The sequence below is a fragment of the Doryrhamphus excisus genome, linkage group LG17 (assembly GCF_037039965.1).
Source record: "Doryrhamphus excisus strain RoL-2023G ecotype Guam linkage group LG17, RoL_Dexc_Guam_v1.1, whole genome shotgun sequence".
Classification (NCBI taxonomy): Eukaryota; Metazoa; Chordata; class Actinopteri; order Syngnathiformes; family Syngnathidae; genus Doryrhamphus; species Doryrhamphus excisus.
The window spans coordinates 1,208,947-1,229,909 of NC_136373.1; the positions used below are offsets into that span (position 1 = coordinate 1,208,947).

The 20,963-nt window shown below is 38.4% G+C and overlaps 1 protein-coding gene across 1 annotated transcript in view; it reads right to left on the minus strand.

Annotated features, from left to right (window-relative positions):
• LOC131137266 (chemokine-like protein TAFA-2) overlaps positions 1 to 20,702 on the minus strand; it is a 62,364-nt gene extending 41,662 nt beyond the window's left edge. The window contains exon 1 of the mRNA XM_058084988.2: positions 20,220 to 20,702. The gene's annotated coding sequence lies outside the window, so the exon portion shown is untranslated. The remainder of the gene's footprint in view (positions 1 to 20,219) is intronic.
• Positions 20,703 to 20,963: the final 261 nt, after the last annotated feature.

Consider the following 20,963-nt stretch of genomic DNA (forward strand, 5'->3'; position numbering starts at 1 on the left):
TCACTTAGCTGTTTGACACATGTCACTTAAATATGTTGTGTGGTTGTAATGCAAACATTGAAACACAAACAAAAACACAAGCTTGATTGTACAAGCCAGAAAAAAAAATGAAACTGAAATTAAACAGAAGCACATGAGATTCGAGGCAAGCTGATACGACAACCTGCATCTGCAAATTCTCAATTCTCTTACACCTTTTACATGTTAAGTTGCTGTTGATGAATTTAGTGTTTAGTGAATCAGACTTTTATATTGAGTGGCACGATATTAAAGGGGACCTATTATGCTGTATTTTGAGCTGCTGTTATCTGCTGTGTGTGACTGGCCAATCACAGGGCGTAAAAAGTGAATACATAATGAGCCTTTTCCTGTATCTGATTTTTCCATGTCAGTGTAAAAAACGTATGTTTATAATTCCAATCTTTTCAAATACGACTCAGACCTCATTTGTTTGTGGATATAATTCCGATATATATATACTACGTCATTGAGAGGCGTGTATTGCCGTGCTCACCAGGACTTTAGAAGGTACTCAACGGGAGCAAGTTTCTAAAGTACCACAGCCAAAAATGTTACCAAACATTAAGTGAATTCGCACATAGAATTGAATCAGCCCATTCCGAAATATCGATATATATCACCCAGGCCTAGTTCTTAGTTTTAGAAAAAAGCATTTGACGCAAAATTGACCTCCCATTTACTGAAAGGGCCTTCTAAAATTATAATTCAGATTAAATAAACCTCCATCTGTAACCAATTAAAAGGATATTTGTTTTTTAGCGCTTTATGTTTACTTTGTGCAGCAGTGCCTTGGAGCGGAAATTAAGCTTAAAGAATCGCTGTCAGTAAATGATAGTGTTGCTTTTGCCCTCTTGCTGCTTTTATTGTCTCGCAGCTGCAGTCAGCTGTGCGGCGCCATCTCAGATAAACACAGCAAAGAAGAAAAAAACTATTAAGTGGACATGAAGGTAAAGGAATTACACAGATTAAATACTGAGAAAGTGGGCACTTGTGTATTACATAGACTATTGTCTTCTCTAGGGACTAAAGCAGGGGTCTCAAACACGCGGCCCGCGGGCCAAATGTGGCCCGCAGGACACTAGTTTGAGGCCCCCGCCTTGATATGAAAGTTTAATGTTTGATATGGATGCTGTATGGTATCATGTACCCAGAAAAAATTATTACGTTTGATTCATGTTCATGTTAAAGGTTAAATAACTGTTAATAGTTATCCTCCCTATCCGTGTGGAAGTGGTAAGTTTTTGGCTATTTAAGTTGAAAGGAAATAACTTGAAGGCTACCGTTTAGGTGGCTAGCTCTCTAGTTTGCGAGTTAGCATGTGTCTCAAGACCCTGCAGTTGCGCAATATGTTGTAAATAAAAAGAGTATAAATGTGACTATAGTCGTGTTTTGTCATGTCTACAGGGCTCTAATAATGCTTTGTTCATTTTAATCTGAAAAAAATCATTTGTCTACCCACCAACTATATGTGCTTTCTTAAGTTTTTATTATTATTATTATTATATTTATTTATTACTGATTGATTTATTTTCTTTATTCTTGATTTGTTTATTTATTTTTCATCTTATTTTGTGCAGAAAAAAAAAGATATTTGAGAACAGTGGAATGTTTTATCAGAGCTTTTATTGTAGAAAATCGGAACCAAAGCACTGAAAAAGTTTGTATATTTTTATGTTTTTAATAAATGCGTTTTTTTGTTTTTTTTTTGGAAAACCTGATGCGGCCCAAACCCTGCCCAGACCCTAGCTCCAGTGGCCCCCAGGTAAATTGAGTTTGAGACCCCTGGACTAAAGCATGCATGCATGTTCAACCATACATACTACCTCATTATGTCTTGATTACGATGTGCTGTCTTCAAGGTGTGGCATCACTTTACATGTACACACAAACACACACACGGTCCGTTTCGCTCCTGATGGCACATTGCCAAAATAAACAACATCGATCATGTCAACACGGACCCCCCTCTGCACGGGGGACTCTGACAGACAACCGGTGGTCTCACACATGCTCCAATGCAAAGAGGTTTACATACAAGACAAACACATCTGGCTGAAACACACACACAACATGGAGAAGCGGATCAGCGGGATAATGATATCAAAAGAAAAATTAATAAAAATTGAACAAGATGTCAGCCTTCTACATCGTCAGGCAAAAATTTTATGTATTTTTGAAAAGTACATATAATGCCATTTGGCTTTGTTTCTTTATAATGCCATTTTTTCATTTCTTTTTCAGTTGCTGCCATGAATCGGACCGGTGGGCATCGCACTTGCATTGAAACTAAAATCAACCAGCCGACCTCGCACCGCCAGAACTGATTTAATTTTAATAATAAAACACATATAGGCAAACAACCATTCACACTCACATTCATACCTATGGACAATTTGGAGTCGCTAATTAACCTAGCATGTTTTTGGAATGTGGGAGGAAACCGGAGTACCCGGAGAAAACATGCAAACTCCATACAGAGATGGCCGAGGGTGGGATTGAACTCGGGTCTTCTAGCTGTGAGGTCTGCGCGCTAACCACTCGACCGCTGTGCAACCAAGTAGGATTAATTAATTTATTCATTTTCTACCACTTTTCCTCACGAGGGTCGCGGTGGGTGCTGGAGCCTATTCCAGCTGTCTTCGGGCGAGAGGCGGGGTACACCCTGGACTGGTGGCCAGCCAATCACAGGGCACATATAGACAAACAACCATTCACACTCACATTCATACCTATGGACAATTTGGAGTCGCTAATTAACCTAGCATGTTTTTGGAATGTGGGAGGAAACCGGAGTACTCGGAGAAAACATGGAAACTCCACACAGAGATGGCCTCAAGGGTGGAATTGAGCCCTGGTCTCCTAGCTGTGAGTTCTGCGCGCTAACCACTCGACCACCGTGCCGCCCACTTTTGTTACTTTACTTTATTTGCCTTTTATTTAACCTACAAATGTATCAGATCATTTTGTCCTGACATCTCAGCTGTGGTTCAGGTACAGTAAGTGGTGTTGACATCTAACTTGTACGGAGGGTTCCGATCATGTCTGACCTTTTACACAGCTGGATGGTTCCAGGTAAAGGTCAACAGCTCGCCAGTGGCAGGTTCCCTGTGAAACTGAGCAGATGACAGTATAGAAAGGAGACCCCCCCCAATGCAATCCTCCAAAAATAATATTCTATTATTGTTTGTCATTCTTCTATTAAACACGGAATGAGGCTGAATCCCACTTGTACTATAGTTGTTCTTTAGTTTACTTCACAACACTTCTTTTAAAGGGTGCTTTTTCCACTTTTATGACCTATAATGTTGTATTCTTGTGTTAAACGAAGTTTTGCGCATTTGGAAGTGAGCCCTGAAAGAAATTTGGGATGCCTGAAAACGCTTGATTTGAAAAGGCGTGGTAAAACTGTTCCTTTGTGATGTCACAAAGTTTGGACTTCCTTATATGGTTCATAGTTAGAAAGCACTTTGGGGCGTGTGACCAATCACAGTGGAGTGGGCATGCCCGGAGGCGGGCCGTGGGTGGAATAAATTAATACAGACTGACAAATACATCTGGAATAGGTGCAGATTCTGTGCCGTTTTCTGTGCCGGTTATTGTGTGTAGCTGCTCTATAGGAGACCACAACTCAATACAAAGGGTTGAAAAAAGATAAATTTTCTTTTAAATAAAAGGTACACATTTTACAAATTGTAACATTTATTGCAAAACAAACAACTCTAATAAATAACAACTTACTAGCAGCAACATGTATTAAAATAGAATGTATGAAATATGCATATTCTTCTTCTTCTTCTTCTTCTTCTTCTTCTTCTTCTTCTTCTTCTTCTTCTTCTTACACGGTGACGTGCAGTCAGGGGAGGCGTGTGGTAAAAATTGCTGAATTTGCAAATAACCTGAACTTGAACCTGCACACAGAGTCGGATCATGGCGATTACCCGTTTGTGTTTGTCAATTTCTTTTTGTCAGCAAGTCACCAATAATTACATGTAATTGTGACGTTATTCCTAATATAATTTAAGGTTTTTTTTATTTTTTTTAAACATTTTTTAATTAAAAAATATATGTATTTTTTTATTATTATTATTATTTTATTTTGGTAAAAATCAGATTCCAATTGAGTGCATCCCATAATCAGTTCCTAGTTCCACATGTCCAAAAGGAGTAGGAAGAAGCAAAGCTTATTAAAATCCTACCCCTCCATCTGGTACTTATACAATCAGTAACTGTCACATTTGTTCACTTCCTGCTTTCCATAATACACTTTAAGGTTTTTTTTGTTTTTGTTGTTTTTATAATTTTTTTTATAATTTTTTTGTAATTATTTTTTATTTTTTATTTATTTATTTATTTATTTATTTATTTATTTATTTATTTTTGGTATGGATCAGATTACAATTGAGTGCATTAAATAATCAGTTCCCAGTTCCACATGTCCAAAAGGAGTAGGAAGAAGCAAAGCTTATTAAATCCTACCCCTCAATCTGGTACTTTTACAAGATAAGATAAAATAAGATATGCCTTTATTCGTCCCTCAGTGTGGAAATTTGCATTGCACAGCATCAGTAACTGTTACATTTGTTCACTTCCTGCTTTCCATAATACAGTCTAAGTTTTTTTTTGTTTGTTTTTTTTATATAATGTACCTCGTACCGACATCCACATATGGAACTAATATGTGGTCATACCAAACTGAAATGTACCGTTTGCCATGAATGTGTATAAAGACTCACTATTGAGCCCCAGCATTTGTTCATGTTTACGCACATTACACTGATGCTAGCGCACATCGCCTGCGGGACAGCCTCGACTCCATCTGTGCCTCTCACTGAGCCAGGAGTGGACCGCGTTCAATCTTCTTGAAGAAATACCGATTCAAAATGGCAGCCTGCATGCTCGGTCCACGATGCCACGATTTCCAGCTGAGTGCCTTGTTGAACCCTTCGCCGCACGACGGCGGGGTTTCCAGATCGAGTGCCGCGGGGCCTGGTGCAACGGCAGCAGGGCCAGGTGGCGGGAATCTGTCGGAGATTAAAGTGCTTGGTGACTGGCTAAACAGTTCACCCTTGGCCTGACGGTCATGGCACCCCTGGCAGAAAGACCCGTGCTGCAGGTGGCATGGGCGCATAGAAGACGGGTCAGTGAATGTCCGCGAGTAATGCGGATGTGCGGTTTTTTTTTGGACGTGTTCTGATTCAGATCTGTACTGATTCCATGTTTTCAGATGTTAAATGCTAAAATGTCAACAATCTCTGCCGTTTGTTATTGGGTATATTCATGAGACTACGGATCCTACACTTAATCATAACAATGCAAATGTTTTTAATCACTATAAAAGGTAAGAAAAGCAATATTTCCAATTAAAACAGAAGGTTTCTCAAAAGGTTTGAGACCCACTGTAGACCAAACATTACAGTCCACGGACTGCAGAGATGAACAAAACCAAATTTCCTCAAGGCAAACTCCTAGAATCCTCCCCCTTAGGCGAAACTGCAAAATTCAAACATATGCTTAATAAAGTACACGGCGGTCTACTGGATGTTCCTGGAAAATATAACAACACTGAGATGGTTCATAGTACCATTGATTCAGAGACGGTATTATAAGAAACGTAAATACTTCCCTTCTAAATGCTTTGCTAGGCATATTTTTAGCTCACACATTCTTACACTCAAACAGATATGGTCTTTATTCCCCAATATTTAATTATAAATAAAATATAATAATAATAATAAAATGGCAAATAATAAAAACTTAAGAAAGCACATATAGTTGGTGGGTAGACAAATGATTTTTTTCAGATTAAAATGAACAAAGCATTATTAGAGCCCTGTAGACATGACAAAACACGACTATAGTCACATTTATACTCTTTTTATTTACAACATATTGCGCAACTGCAGGGTCTTGAGACACATGCTAACTCGCAAACTAGAGAGCCAGCCACCTAAACGGTAGCCTCCAAGTTATTTCCTTTCAACTTAAATAGCCCAAAACTTACCACTTCCACACGGATAGGGAGGATAACTATTAACAGTTATTTAACCTTTAACATGAACATGAATCAAACGTAATAATTTTTTCTGGGTACATGATACCATACAGCATCCATATCAAACTTGCGCGGGCCGCACTAACATTAAACTTTCATATCAAGGTGGGGGCCTCAAACTAGCATCCTGCGGGCCACATTTGGCCCACGGGCCGCATGTTTGAGACCCCTGGTGTATGGCATTGAACTCCAGTTCATTGAATCTACCTGATGCATATTGAGACCGAGCGTGTTTGTCTTTCAACCCCGACAACACAAAACGTTATGCTTGCATTTCAAGTGACTTCCACAGATGTCAGGTTTTCAAATCCGGATACAAACAGTTCACACACACACACACACACACACACACACACATTACAAGCAAAGAAAATGTTTTATTTGTGCTGCTCATCTCATCCCACCACTCAAGACCAGGGGGCAGGAGTCGCGGAAATAAAGAACCCAGCTTGGAAGCAGATGAGTGTCAGATAAGCCAAGCCAAGAGGCAGCGACTCATGATGGAGACACTTTAAGGGGGGGAGGAACAGTTAGTAGGTGGAGGCCAGACAAGTTTTTTTTGTTGTTTTCAGAACGAGGCGGCTCTTGGCGATAGGTCAAAATCAATCTTTCACAGTGTGTTCAAACCCAGACCGACATTTTCTCAATAGGAAACAGATCAACAAGATCAGTCCCAGACTTGGTACAAATAGGGACAATGTGTCTTATTTGTAGACTGTCTTTAACGAGCAACATTTATACATTGGGTTAATTGGTGGATACAATAAAAACTATCCAAGATCTACGGACCAGCCAACCATACACACTATTCTCTCTGGTTATTTATTCATGTATAAGTTATTTTTTTCCACCAGGTTCACTTTCAGACTGCTTTAGTAATTGGCACTATATTCTCTGCATCGATTTCCCCTCCGACTGCACATTTGTCTGCAATATTGATGGAATACAAAGCTCTGAAAATGTAACAGATATTACGGTATACTTTATGTCGATTTATCATGATCATGCTGTGAGGTGTAGTTCTCAATCAGAAATCACTCCACGCTCTTTATTACTCTCTGGTTCTACCATATCTTACTTAATGTGTGGAAATATGGGCTAATAACTATAAAAGCAATCTTCACTCGCTAAATGTACTGCAAAAAAAAGGCCAGTAAGGATAATTCATAATGCCGCCTACAGAGAATATACTAACTACTTATTTCTAAAATCACAAATACTTCAACTTGCTGATATGTAGTTAATCTTCAAACAGGTAAAATAATGCATAAGGCTAAAAATTATACCAATTAGCTAAAAATGTCATCCAATACTTCTCTACAAGAGAGGAGAAATATGATCTCAGGGAAGAAGTCACCTCCTACTCCTACCTCCTACTTCGGTACGTGACAAAAAATAAAAATTTAATTTAATTTAATTTGTTCTTAAACTATATTATGAAAGCAGGAAGTGAACAAATGTAACAGTTACTGATTGTGAACAACATGAACAAATGCAGGGGCTCAATCGTGAGTCTTTATACACAAACAAACAGTACATTTCGTTTGGTATGACCTCATATTAGTTCCATATGTGGATATCGGTACGAGGTACATTATTTAAAAAAAAAAAAAAAAAAACGTAAACTGTATTATGGAAAGCAGGAAGTGAACAAATGTAACAGTTAGTGATTGTGAAAGTACCAGATGGAGGGGTAGGATTTAATAAGCTTTGCTTCTTCCTACTCCTTTTGGACATGTGGAACTGGGAACTGATTATGGGATGCACTCAATTGGAATCTGATCCATACCAAAATAAAAAAATAAAAAAATAATTACTTTTTTTTTTTTAAACAAAAACGGAAAAAAACTTAAACTGTATTATGGAAAGCAGGACGTGAACAAATGTAACAGTTACTGATTGTAAAAGTACCAGATGGAGGGGTAGGATTTAATAAGCTTTGTTTCTTCCTACTCCTTTTGGACGTGTGGAACTGGGAACTGATTATGGGATGCACTCAATTGTAATCTGATGCACGTTCAAATGAAATAAAACCGTAATGTTTATTTCATATTAAAGAGATTATTGAAAATATTTGTGAATATGAGGTCAAAATATTAACATTACCATGCGATGATGTCAAGTTTACATTGTGCTTATTTCCTATCTTAATCCAGCTTGACTCATTAATCCTCCCCACATCCCCTCAAGTGGAATAAAAGGAGAGCTGAAACGTATCAAACGGAACAGTGAGTATTTTTTTATGCACAATCTGCATATCCATGACTGTATTAATGGGGCCCCTGAAGGTGTTTGACCCCTTGCTTTGAAAACTGCTGTGTGGTACATCTCCTCCAGTGAGGAGCTGTCTGTATGTGCTGACCAGTGCAGCAAACCCCGCACATCCTCCTTTTGAGGAAACTCTCTGAGGAAATAAAGACCTTTACTGCGGCCACTGTAAACCACTTGGCATGCATGACAGCAGTAGATCAGAACAAAAGCATTCCTCGCTAGGGATGCATCAATCCGAGTTCAGCGGACACGCATGGCGACGACCGCGTAGGGAAGGAGACGTAGGGCAAAAGGACTCAGAGTCTTGAAGGGGTTTTCAGCACGGACATGGTGATCTTAAGAATCTCCTTGACGTACCCCTAAAGGTGGTTCAAGAAGTGGCGATGGATGCATCAAACGACTTGTTTTGTTTGTAGGTAAAGAGGAGGTCATAAACTGAGACAAAAAACGATATTTTGATTAATGTTTTTGTGTCATTACCAGATTGTTGAGAACATGATTTTTAAATAATATAATATAATATTACAAATTTAGATAAAACTGTCTTGTTTTCATTACTTTCCACTACTGTGCAGTGTTGTCGTATTGCAATCAACCCTAACAGAATATTAAGAAAATGTCTCAATTATGTTTACTTGGTCTATTTTAAAACACAAAAAAATCTATAAAATGTCAGGTGAAAAAACATCAGGTATTATTATTTGCCCAATTTAAAATAAATAAATAAATAAAGAATAACGCCAAGCGATTAGTGAGGTCTGATGCTGAGGTTCTCATTGGGAGTGACCAGGATAGATAGGATCAGGAACAAGGTACATTACATGTTACAGGCCTTGGTGGGACAACATTGACAAGCAAGTCATATTTTGTAAAGTGGCACCAGATATGAATTTTAATTTAATTTAATTTAATTTAATTTAATTTAATTTAATTTAATTTAATTTAATTTAATTTAATTTAATTTAATTTAATTTAATTTAATTTAATTTAAAAATAAATACATTTAGCGAGTGAAGATTGCTTTTTATAGTTATTATCCCATATTTCCACACAATAAGTAAGATATGGTAGAACCAGAGAGCAATAAAGAGTGTGGAGTGATTTCTGATTGAGAACAAATTTTTGCTTTGTTACTGAATACTGAAATATTTCTGTCCACCTTATGTTGTATATTTGTAATATGATGTTTCCAGCTCATATTTTCATCTATTGTGATCCCCAGAAATGTATTTTCGTTCACTCTTTCAACGTCTACACCGTCTATTTGTATTTGCTGGTGTGTGTCCTTTATGCTGATTTTAGTTTGGTCCAAAGAATTAATGAGGACCTTCAAATTTTAAATTAAAAACTTATATAAATGAATAGAGAAAGGCATATGCATAGAGAATTTAACCTTTTTTTTGTCCCCACCTCCACCGCAGGTACGCCCTCCAAGAGAACACAAGGTCAGACTCGACCTCATCACACTGCGAAAGGCTGCTACGAATGCTAATAAAGTTTGAGTCAATCAAATTGGAAGTGGTCTTTTGGCAATTCTTGGCTTTAAAATTAAAAATCTTGTTGTGCATTCAGAGCCTCACTCCGACTCTCCCACACAGTCCAGGCCTTCTTCTGGCTTGGGACTGAGACGCTCTTGTTGTCCACTGAAGATAGAACATTTGGACACACAGCGTCTTTAAAAACATCTATTATCATTTAGAACAGGGGTCTCAAACCCAATTTACTTGGGGGCCACTGGAGCTCGGGTCTGGGTGAGACTGGGCCGCATCAGGTTTTACAAAAAAATTAAAAAAAAAACGCATTTATTAAAAACAAAAAAAATTTAAAAACGTCGTTTTGGTTCCAATTTTCTACAATAAAAGCTCTGATAAAACATTCCACTGTTCTCAAATATCTTACTTTTTATTTTTCTACACAAAATAAGATGAAAAATAAATAAACAAATCAAGAATAAAGAAAATCAATCAATCAGTAATAAATAAATATAATAATAATAATAAAAACTTAAGAAAGCACATATAGTTGGTGGGTAGACAAATGATTTTTTTCAGATTAAAATGAACAAAGCATTATTAGAGCCCTGTAGACATGACAAAACACGACTATAGTCACATTTATACTCTTTTTATTTACAACATATTGCGCAACTGCAGGGTCTTGAGACACATGCTAACTCGCAAACTAGAGAGCTAGCCACCTAAACGGTAGCCTCCGAGTTATTTCCTTTCAACTTAAATAGCCAAAGAATTACCACTTCCACACGGATAGGGAGGATAACTATTAACAGTTATTTAACCTTTAACATGAACATGAATCAAACGTAATAATTTTTTCTGGGTACATGATACCATACAGCATCCATATCAAACTTCCGCGGGCCGCACTAACATTAAACTTTCATATCAAGGCGGGGGCCTCAAACTAGTGTCCTGCGGGCCAAATTTGGCCCGCGGGCCGCGTGTTTGAGACCCCTGACCTAAACGGCAGCCTTCAAGTTATCTCCTTTCAACTTAAATAGCCAAAAACTTACCACTTCCACACGGATAGGGAGAATAACTATTAACAGTTATTTAACCTTTAACATGAACATGAATCAAACGTAATCATTTTTTCAGGGTACATGATACCATACAGCATCCATATCAAACTTGCACGGGCCGCACTAACATTAAACTTTCATATCAAGGCGGGGGCCTCAAACTAGTGTCCTGCGGGCCAAATTTGGCCCGCGGGCCGCGTGTTTGAGACCCCTGACCTAAACGGTAGCCTTCAAGTTATTTCCTTTCAACTTAAATAGCCAAAAAATTACCACTTCCACACGGATAGGGAGAATAACTATTAACAGTTATTTAACCTTTAACATGAACATGAATCAAACGTAATAATTTTTTCTGGGTACATGATACCATACAGCATCCATATCAAACTTGCGCGGGCCGCACTAACATTAAACTTTCATATCAAGGCGGGGGCCTCAAACTAGTGTCCTGCGGGCCAAATTTGGCCCGCGGGCCGCGTGTTTGAGACCCCTGACCTAAACGGCAGCCTTCAAGTTATCTCCTTTCAACTTAAATAGCCAAAAACTTACCACTTCCACACGGATAGGGAGGATAACTATTAACAGTTATTTAAGCTTTAACATGAACATGAATCAAACGTAATAATTTTTTCTGGGTACATGATACCATACAGCATCCATATCAAACTTGCGCGGGTCACAATAACATTAAACTTTCATATCAAGGCGGGGGCCTCAAACTAGTGTCCTGTGGGCCACATTTGGCCCGCAGGACCACATGTTTCAGACCCCTGATTTAGAAGGATGTGCATTTTTTACAGTATACTGTATGTAGTGTTGGTGTATATTGGTGTATATAAGTATAAGTATTGGTGTATATAAATATTACTATTGGTCACTGTATCACCCGATATGAACATATGAACATATATGTGCTCTTTGCGCTGTGGCATATTATTAATCATATTGGGGGGGGGGATTAGTAACAAAAACCGTCTTAAAGATGTGATCCCTCGGAGGGGGTGCTGGAGACTGCTTGTGTTACTGTCAGCTCGGCTTCGGAAGCACACTGGGAGTGGTTTGGCTTGCATCTGTAACGTTGTAACATGACACAACGAGGAGCACCCAATGAATACCACTGAATACTTTTGGCGACGTACTGCAGTCTAGCTGAGAAAATCTCGTTTAGAAACTGCATTTTAATTAAGTTATTTGAACAAAAAGGAAGACTGCGTGATGGCACTCAAAGTCACTTTTACTGCCGTAGAAATTAATTATGAATTACATAATGTCCTTCTGAGTCAAAACATCAAATATCATACTATAAAGCTCTTACCTTAATGCATTAAAGGCGACTTATTATACTCATTTTTCAGCCTTTTGTATTACATTTTGGACTCCTATAGAGCAGCGACACACAATAACCAGCAAAGAAAGCATTCTAGTTCTTCCAGAATCTGCACCTATTCAGGTGTATTTCTTTGGATTATGTAGTCCCTGCGAAGAAAAAAACGGTCTGTTTTAATGTACCCCACCCACGGCCCACCTCCAGGCACGCCCACTCTGCTGTGGTTGGTCACGGTTGGTCACAGTTGATAAACGGTGTGTTGGATTCTGAATCCGATCCGGAAGTGGAAGTTTCTCAAGAAAAAAAATACGTTTCTGAATGGTAAATAGCTTTAGCATTTTAGCGTTAGGTTTTCTACAGCATCGGTAACGTGTTATGTTTTGCCGGACTACCAGTATGTAAAAAATGGTAGGAAAAGGCTATTAGCAACCCCACTTCCTCTATGCTATTATGCTACACAGACAAGCACTTTTGATACATAATTAACACAAAATAAAGAAAGTTAATACACCGATAAACGGTTACGTAGGGCTTCAGCAAGTTTGTCGGCTAGTCCAGCTGCATAGTGGCCCATGTTCACTAAACAGTCCAGTATAAAATTCTGTTGACAGATTAAAATACATTTATTTTGCTGGTCGGGAATCAGGAACTCCAAACACTTGTATTTTGTATTTTGAAATTTCCCTGACAAACAATCCAACAACCAACAGAACTATGCTGGTTGCCGTGGTGTGTTAGGTGTTTTTTACGCAAAACGTGAAATGAATAATTGCATAATTATAAGTACAGTAAAGTCTTGTTATATCGATATTCTCCGGAGTCGGAAAAAATACCGATATAACCGGACTATCCATATATCCGATCCTGCGCCAAACTGCATTAAAAGTGGGCGGATCTTTGATATGGCATGTAATTTTCTCCTTGAGTTCATGGATTGCGTATCTAGCATGCTTTTGTACTACAATACATTTTGTACTACAGTAAATAAAAATAAACTTACGCTGTAGTGATTACCGGTTACCGGGACATAATTCACCCCGGAACTATCGATAGGGAAGGTGTTGCCACCCGGAGGGGTAGGCGCGAGGGACGGGTGTTTTCCGCTGTGTGTGCTGCACTCTGGTGGTGGAAGTGTGAAAAATAAAGTTGACTGGAAGCAGCCGTTCGCCGTGTTCTTTTTTGGTATTGAAATCCTTAAGCAAAGATTGATTTAAGCTGCTTTTGTATCGATATAAGCAGACCAAATTGGCTGGCGGGAGATGAAAAGGGCATCGTAGTAACCGGATTATCATAATAACCGTGTATCGTACTAACGGAGCTAATTATATCATAAAAGACTAGAAATTTGCCGGGAAATGAAAATAGTATCGTAATAAGTAGTAATTCGTTTTAACTGATATCGATATAACAAGACTTTACTGTAGTAACCGCATGTGCTTTGGGGCTTGCCTAACATCCAAATGAGGCACATATGAAAACTACTAGTGGTTCCACTTAAAAGGACACAATCAAAGACAAGAAGATAAAAGTGCATACACAAACATCGGCGAGTGAGCAGTAACGCGCTAACCCTTGAGCCAAACAACCAAAGCAGAGTCAAAAATATCAAATGAAAGAATAGGCCGGGTGTGTGTTTGTGTGTTTGTGTGTGTTTGTGTGAGAGAGAGAACGAGACACACCTCATTAAACCGAGATTCCCATTCTGTCATGTCGCAACCTTTGGGACAACATTTGCTCTTCACCTTTCCTTACTTTCACTACTGACCACACAAACAAGCCCCCGTGGGGAGCAGAAGGGAACACCCGCCCACCAAAAAGAACCAATGGCCACGGTGATTACTGTGTAGTTGTTTCTAATGAAGAAGATCAGCTTCACGAAGCTGTCGGCCATAATGAGCCCGCCATGACATCGCCGAAGCAACACTGTCTTTTTTTTTTTATAACCGCAGAAACTATGGTGGGGTAAAAAGAAAATCATCACAATAAATTGTTTTTTTCGATAAAGACTTTTACGCTAAGAATGTTCACGTAACTCCTTTTCTCGGCGGATTGATACACATATGCTAGCTCTGACAACAACAACAACAACACTTAAAATGTCCGCTCTCATTGGCATGGCTGTATCTTCCAGCACAGTCCTTAGGTAAGAAATGCTCAAGGCAAACCGGCATCATTTTGAGTCTTTGCAACAAAACTTAAACAAAACTTAAACTGTATTACCGAAAGCAGGAAGTGAACAAATGTAACGGTTACTGATTGTAAAAGTACCAGATAGAGGGGTAGGATTTAATAAGCTTTGACAGTTACTATGGTACCCATGATGTCATTGTATGGTCATATCACCTCGTACTTCAGTATGTGACTAAAATAAAATAAAATAAAATAAAATAAAATAAAATAAAATAAAATAAAATAAAATAAAATAAAATAAAATAAAATAAAATAAAATAAAATAAATAAATAAATAAAATAACAAAAAAACATGTGGAACTGTGAACTGATTATTTGATGCATTCAATTGTAATCTGATCCATACCAAAATAAAAAAAATAAAATAATAATAATAATTTAAAAAATAAAAAAATATTAAATTATATTAGGAAAGCAGGAGGTGAGCAAATGTAACAGTTACTGATTGTAAAAGTACCAGATGGAGGGGTAGGATTTAATAAGCTTTACTTCTTCCTACTCCTTTTGGACATGTGGAACTGGGAACTGATTATGGGATGCACTCAATTGTAATCTGATCCATACCAAAAATAAAATTAAAAAAATAAAATTTAAAAAATAATAAAAATTAAAAAAATAATAATAATAATAAAAACTTAAATTAGGAAAGCAGGAAGTGAACAAATGTAACAGTTACTGATTGTAAAAGTACCAGATGGAGGGGTAGGATTTAATAAGCTTTGCTTCTTCCTACTCCTTTTGGACATGTGGAACTGGGAACTGATTATGGGATGCACTCAATTGTAATCTGATGCATGTACAAATGAAATAAAACCATTACCATTACCATTACCATTACCATTACCATTAAGTAGAACTATGCCTGTGGTCTTTTCTTTCCTGACTATGTTCCTCAGAGTGGAACCTGACAGCTGAAATCTCTGAGCTAGCTTTTTGTATCCTTCCCTTAGATCATGATGTTGAACAATCTTTGCTTTCAGGTTATTTGACAGTTGTTTTGAGGCGACCATAGTGCTTTTGGTTGGCTTCACTTATGTATGCAGGCCGAGGGTCGGGTGCAAATGCATGAAATAGGAAGAAAAAAAATGTGATATTAATTATCAACCACTTTATTCATTTGTTAATAATTAACAGTAACACTTGTCCCTTTTAACTCCCACTCCCTTTGGCCGAGAGGGCGACATGCAGGGATATTGTCTTGCTCCTGACTGCTCATTGTGGTGCTCAGCCATCCTTGTTGTGTAGTCAAGGGAGGGAAGGGAGGGAAGGTGTGGGTCACACAGAGGCTGGGTAAACAGTGGTTGTGCAAAATGTTTTTTTTTTCTTCCATGGGCTCTGTATACCCGGGTAATGGAGGCAGTAATGGAGTTTACTCAGTCTCAGGTAATCTCCAAGCTGTGAACCCAGCAGCTGCTGCTGTTCTTCTCCGCCACAGTGCTCAATTCCACAGTAGGTGCTCGTCACCCATGCTGTCCCACGTGTGTGCCTGTTTTCTGGAAGATGTCATAAAAAAAATGGGACGCACATCCAAAATGAGGTGTGTGTGTGTGTGTGTGGTAGGAGCCTGCTAAGAAAAATAGATGTGTTTGGATGTTCTAGGCCACCTTTGGGAGGGGGGGATGGTGGCTAGGAATGAACTTATGTGGACCGATTTCCCAGATACAGTTTCTTTATGTGGGTTACACACATTTAGAGTGGTTACTCATCCCCCCCGGGCCTCCACGCACAACACACAGCGATGGGAAATAGCCAGCCAAAAAATAGCCACCAAAAAAAACTAAAACATAAACATTTTTTTTCTGTGCATTCTAATGCGAGAAAATGACTTAATATGAGCTAGCTAACAACAGATGCGATGGGAAATAGCCAGCCAAAAAATAGCCAAAAAAAAAACAAAACATAACAAACATTTTTTTTCTGTGCATTCTAATGCAAGAAAATGACTTAATATGAGCTAGCTAACAACAGATGTCATGGGAAATATATAGCCCTTGCAAAAAATGTCAACATTTACATAACTGACTTGTTATTATTGTAGCAGCTAACACGAAAAACAGTTTTTATCTCGCAGACTAACATGAAAAAATTTGAAAAAAATCAAAATATATATTTTACTGATAAACTGAGCTGTAGTGGTTTTAAGTATGCTTTGCAAATGACTTCATGATTCAACTTTCTCCTTGCTGCATAAAGTTCATGACATGAAAAAAAAGAAAAAAAAAATTTTTTCTGTGCATTCTAATGCGAGAAAATGACTTAATATGAGCTAGCTAACAACAGATGTCATGGGAAATATATAGCCCTCGCAAAAAATGTCAACATTTACACAACTGACTTGTTATTATTGTAGCAGCTAACACGAAAAACAGTTTTTATCTCGCAAACTAACATGAAAAAATTTGAAAAAAATCAAAATATATATTTTACTGATAAACTGAGCTGTAGTGGTTTTAAGTATGCTTTGCAAACGACTTCATGATTCAACTTTCTCCTTGCTGCATAAAGTTCATGACATGAAAAAAAAAACATAACAAAAAAATTTTTTTCTGTGCATTCTAATGCGAGAAAATGACTTAATATGAGCTAGCTAACAACAGATGTCATGGGAAATATATAGCCCTTGCAAAAAATGTCAACATTTACATGGCTGACTTATTATTGTAGCAGCTAACATGAAAAACCGTTTTTATCTCGCAGAGTAACATGACAAAATTTGAAAAAAATTCCCTGTCGGCTCTCAAATTGTAGGGGAAAAATACACGAAAATACACGTCTGTAATATATTTTATTGATAAACTGAGCTGTAGTGGCTTTTAGTATGCTTTGCAAAACGCATAAAGTTCATGACATAACAAAGTTTTCTGTGCATTCTAATGCGAGAAAATGACTTAATATGAGCTAGCTAACAACAGATGTCATGGGAAATATATAGCCCTCACAAAAAAAAGGAAATAGCCAGCACCTTTTATAGAACGCGTGCTTGTTATTTATATGTATTTATCTGCTGGTGTTCTTTTTTCTTATCCACTCTGTCAAGGTCTCCTTGTCACTCACTCATTCTTGTCGTTCATTTATTTATTCCCCCCTTTCCTGTACCGTAATACACGGCGACGGGAGGTGGCAAATGAAAAATAGATCGCCTTTTATACAACACGTATTTCTTCTGTTTTTTGGTATTTGTTTCATTTTCTCTGTCTCTCGCTCGCTCGCTGGATAGGAGCTTTGACATTATCCCCATGAAGGCCAGGGGGCTTATTGTGGGAAGAGTAGGAAAGAAGGAGTTAGTGAGAGACGTACAAAAGAGTTAGTGGAACAAAAGGTCATGCTGAAACTTACAGTACATACTTTATAGGAATGCCTGGTGTATTTTTCTCATGCAAATGTTTTATTTTTAGACAAATGGGAACGGCCGTATGACTTAAGTTCCATTCACTATTAATGGAATTAGATTAAAATTATAATAAATGAAAAAAAATAAAAATTATAATAATTATAGTTAGCATAAACTGATTTTGAAAACAAAATAATATAATAACAAAAAAAGAAAAAAAATTAAATTAAATGTTATTTTTGCTCTGGATTAGCCTGCTGCTGTTTTTAAGGAACAGATGACGTGGCCTCTGGTGCGCATTTAAAGGCAATGAGAGGCGTTCGTTTGATCGGTTAAGATGACACTCGGCTGTGTTAAACCCTCTCGCGCCTTCTCTCCTACCTCTTTGACACTTGCGTTGGTGGAAGGGAGGGACGGAGGCGTGGGTGCGCGGCGCTGCGCCGGACTGCGCTGCTCACAAAAATTGCAGGGCCGGAAAATTTGAAAAACTCATTTTTATTTATTGTGCAGTTAATTGATTTATTGATGATCATGACAGGCCAAGCGGTACGTCATGTGTGCCATAGACTGACAGATTCTGCGAGTAACTGCTACAACATGTCTTTCTTTTCCTTTACTAACGTAGCTAAGCTATGACCACAATGATCTTTTTCCACTTATCGGGTGGAATAAATTAAACAGATTGTTTGGCAGGAAGCACATAAAGCTGGAATTGGTGCAGATTCTGCAAAATCTAAAAACTTTTCTGTGTGGGTTATTGTGTGGAGCTGCTCTATAGGAACCACAACATCACTACAAAGGGTTGGAAAATTAGCATAATACTGTAGGTCCCTTTCAATTGCTCTGTGTTAACACTTTTGATGCAAATAATCAGTAATACTCTCTTAGTACTTTTTTTACCTCCCTCTAATACTCAATGCATTGCTCCCTGCTGTCAATCATTTCTCACTGCCGGTTCTCGTTCCTCATTGAATTGCATCTACCTCCCTCACGTTCCTCTGTGAGGCTTGTAAGAGCAAAGTGGGAGCAAGAGCACAAGGACATCAGCTGTAATTACCTTATTTGTTGCAATCATAAGCTACTTAGTATTTACCAGGCGAGTCTTTTCCATTCATAATCATATCTTCGACCTTTGTTACCTCATTCAAATTACGACTACACATGCTCTACTTCCGATGATGTTATATTATATTTTAACAATGACTGCGACGCATGAGAGGCAAGGAGGATTATTATAATTAATATTATGCTGACCTGCCAACATGTAGGAATTTGTTGTACTTAGAGCTCTCCATTTCGGTGCACAGCACTACCACTGTAGTTCAATGCCATACACCAGGGGTCTCAAACACGCGGCCCGCGGGCCAAATGTGGCCCGCAGGACGCTAGTTTGAGGCCCCCGCCTTGATATGAAAGTTTAATGTTTGATATGGATGCTGTATGGTATCATGTACCCAGAAAAAATTATTAAGTTTGATTCATGTTCATGTTAAAGGTTACATAACTGTTAATAGTTATCCTCCCTATCCGTGTGGAAGTGGTAAGTTTTTGGCTATTTAAGTTGAAAGGAAATAACTTGAAGGCTACCGTTTAGGTCGCTAGCTTATTTATTTATTACTGATTGATTGATTTTCTTTATTCTTGATTTGTTTATTTATTTTTCATCTTATTTTGTGTAGAAAAATAAAAAGTGAGATATTTGAGAACAGTGGAATGTTTTATCAGAGCTTTTATTGTGGAAAATTAGAACCAAAGCGACGTTTTTTTAAATTTTTTTGTTTTTAATAAATGCGTTTTTTTGGGGGGGAAAACCTGATGCAGCCCAGTCTCACCCAGACTAAATTGAGTTTGAGACCCCTGCTTTAAGGGCTGCATGATGATTGAGTGGTAAGCACGCAGGCCTCACAGCTAGGAAACCCATGTTCAATTCCACCCTCGGTTATCTCTGTTTGGAGTTTGCATGTTTTCCCCGTACTCTGGTTTCCTCCAACATTCCAAAAAAAACATGCTAGGTTAATTAGCAACTCCAAATTGTCCATAGGTATGAATGTGAGTGTGAATGGTTGTTTGTCTATATGTGCCCTAATGTGATTGGCTGGCCACCAGCCTCTCGCCTGATGACAGCTGGGATAGGCTCCAGCACGGATAAGCGGTATAAATAAATGAATGAATGAACGGCTTGGTGCCGATGTTGCCCACTAGACTGGGCCTAGACTGGGTTTTAACTGGCAGACTATTGGAAAAAAAATAAAAATAAAATAAAAATAAAATGACACAGCCAAGGAAAATATCAACTTCATCTTAAAACCAACCAAAAAAAATAAGGAATCTGACATTTAAAATCTTCACTATGGTGGGTTCATGTATTGGTGCAATAGATGAAACAATTGCAATTATTACTATCATATTAAAATGTCTTTTAATAATTGTAAATGTTCACAACTGGTCATTTTTCATGTGCAGCTCTGCCACATGATGATGCCCATACCTGTTGGTGCGGTGAGGTCTGCTTCTCTTCAGCTGATCTCCCTCCTCATCGCCAGTCCGCTATCCGAGACAAGAGCAAGGCTCGCATCCCGGACCCCCTCATCCGCTATTTACACGGCTGCTGGGCTTCTACTTGGACGGCAAAGTTCCACCCCAAACATCCACTTCCACAGTCGAGCTGCGGGGACTCCTTGTCAACAGGGATTCCCGTCACGGAGGTCTGCGCCGTCTTCCCCGGAAAAGGGTCCGCGCAAAGTTCCGCTCCTCTTTTCCACTTTGGATGGATTCAAGGAAACTTAGTTGTAGGGACAAGGAAACATGACGAAGAAATCCAAGTTAAGGTTTTTGTCGCGGCGAGAATCCTTTATCCTCCCGGATGACGAGGACGCGTCGGGACAGATGTGCGCTGCTGTTGGAGTCAGACGGACTGTTGGTGCGCAACCGGACTGCCCTCCTGCAGGATCAACAGCGGGACTAACTGGCAGCTCCGAAAGGGGAGCAGCGCCCTCTAGCGGTTCTATGCTGAAATAACTGTCCAGAATACACTAAAGCAGGGGTCTCAAACTCAATTTACTTGGGGGACCACTGGAGCTCGGGTCTGGGTGAAAATAAAAATATTAAAAATAAAAATCTAATAAAAATATTAATAAATATTAATTATATTAAATATTAATAAATATATATATAATATAATAATCTTCAATGCTTCTGCTATACCCTCCACTTTTTCAGTGCTTTGGTTCTT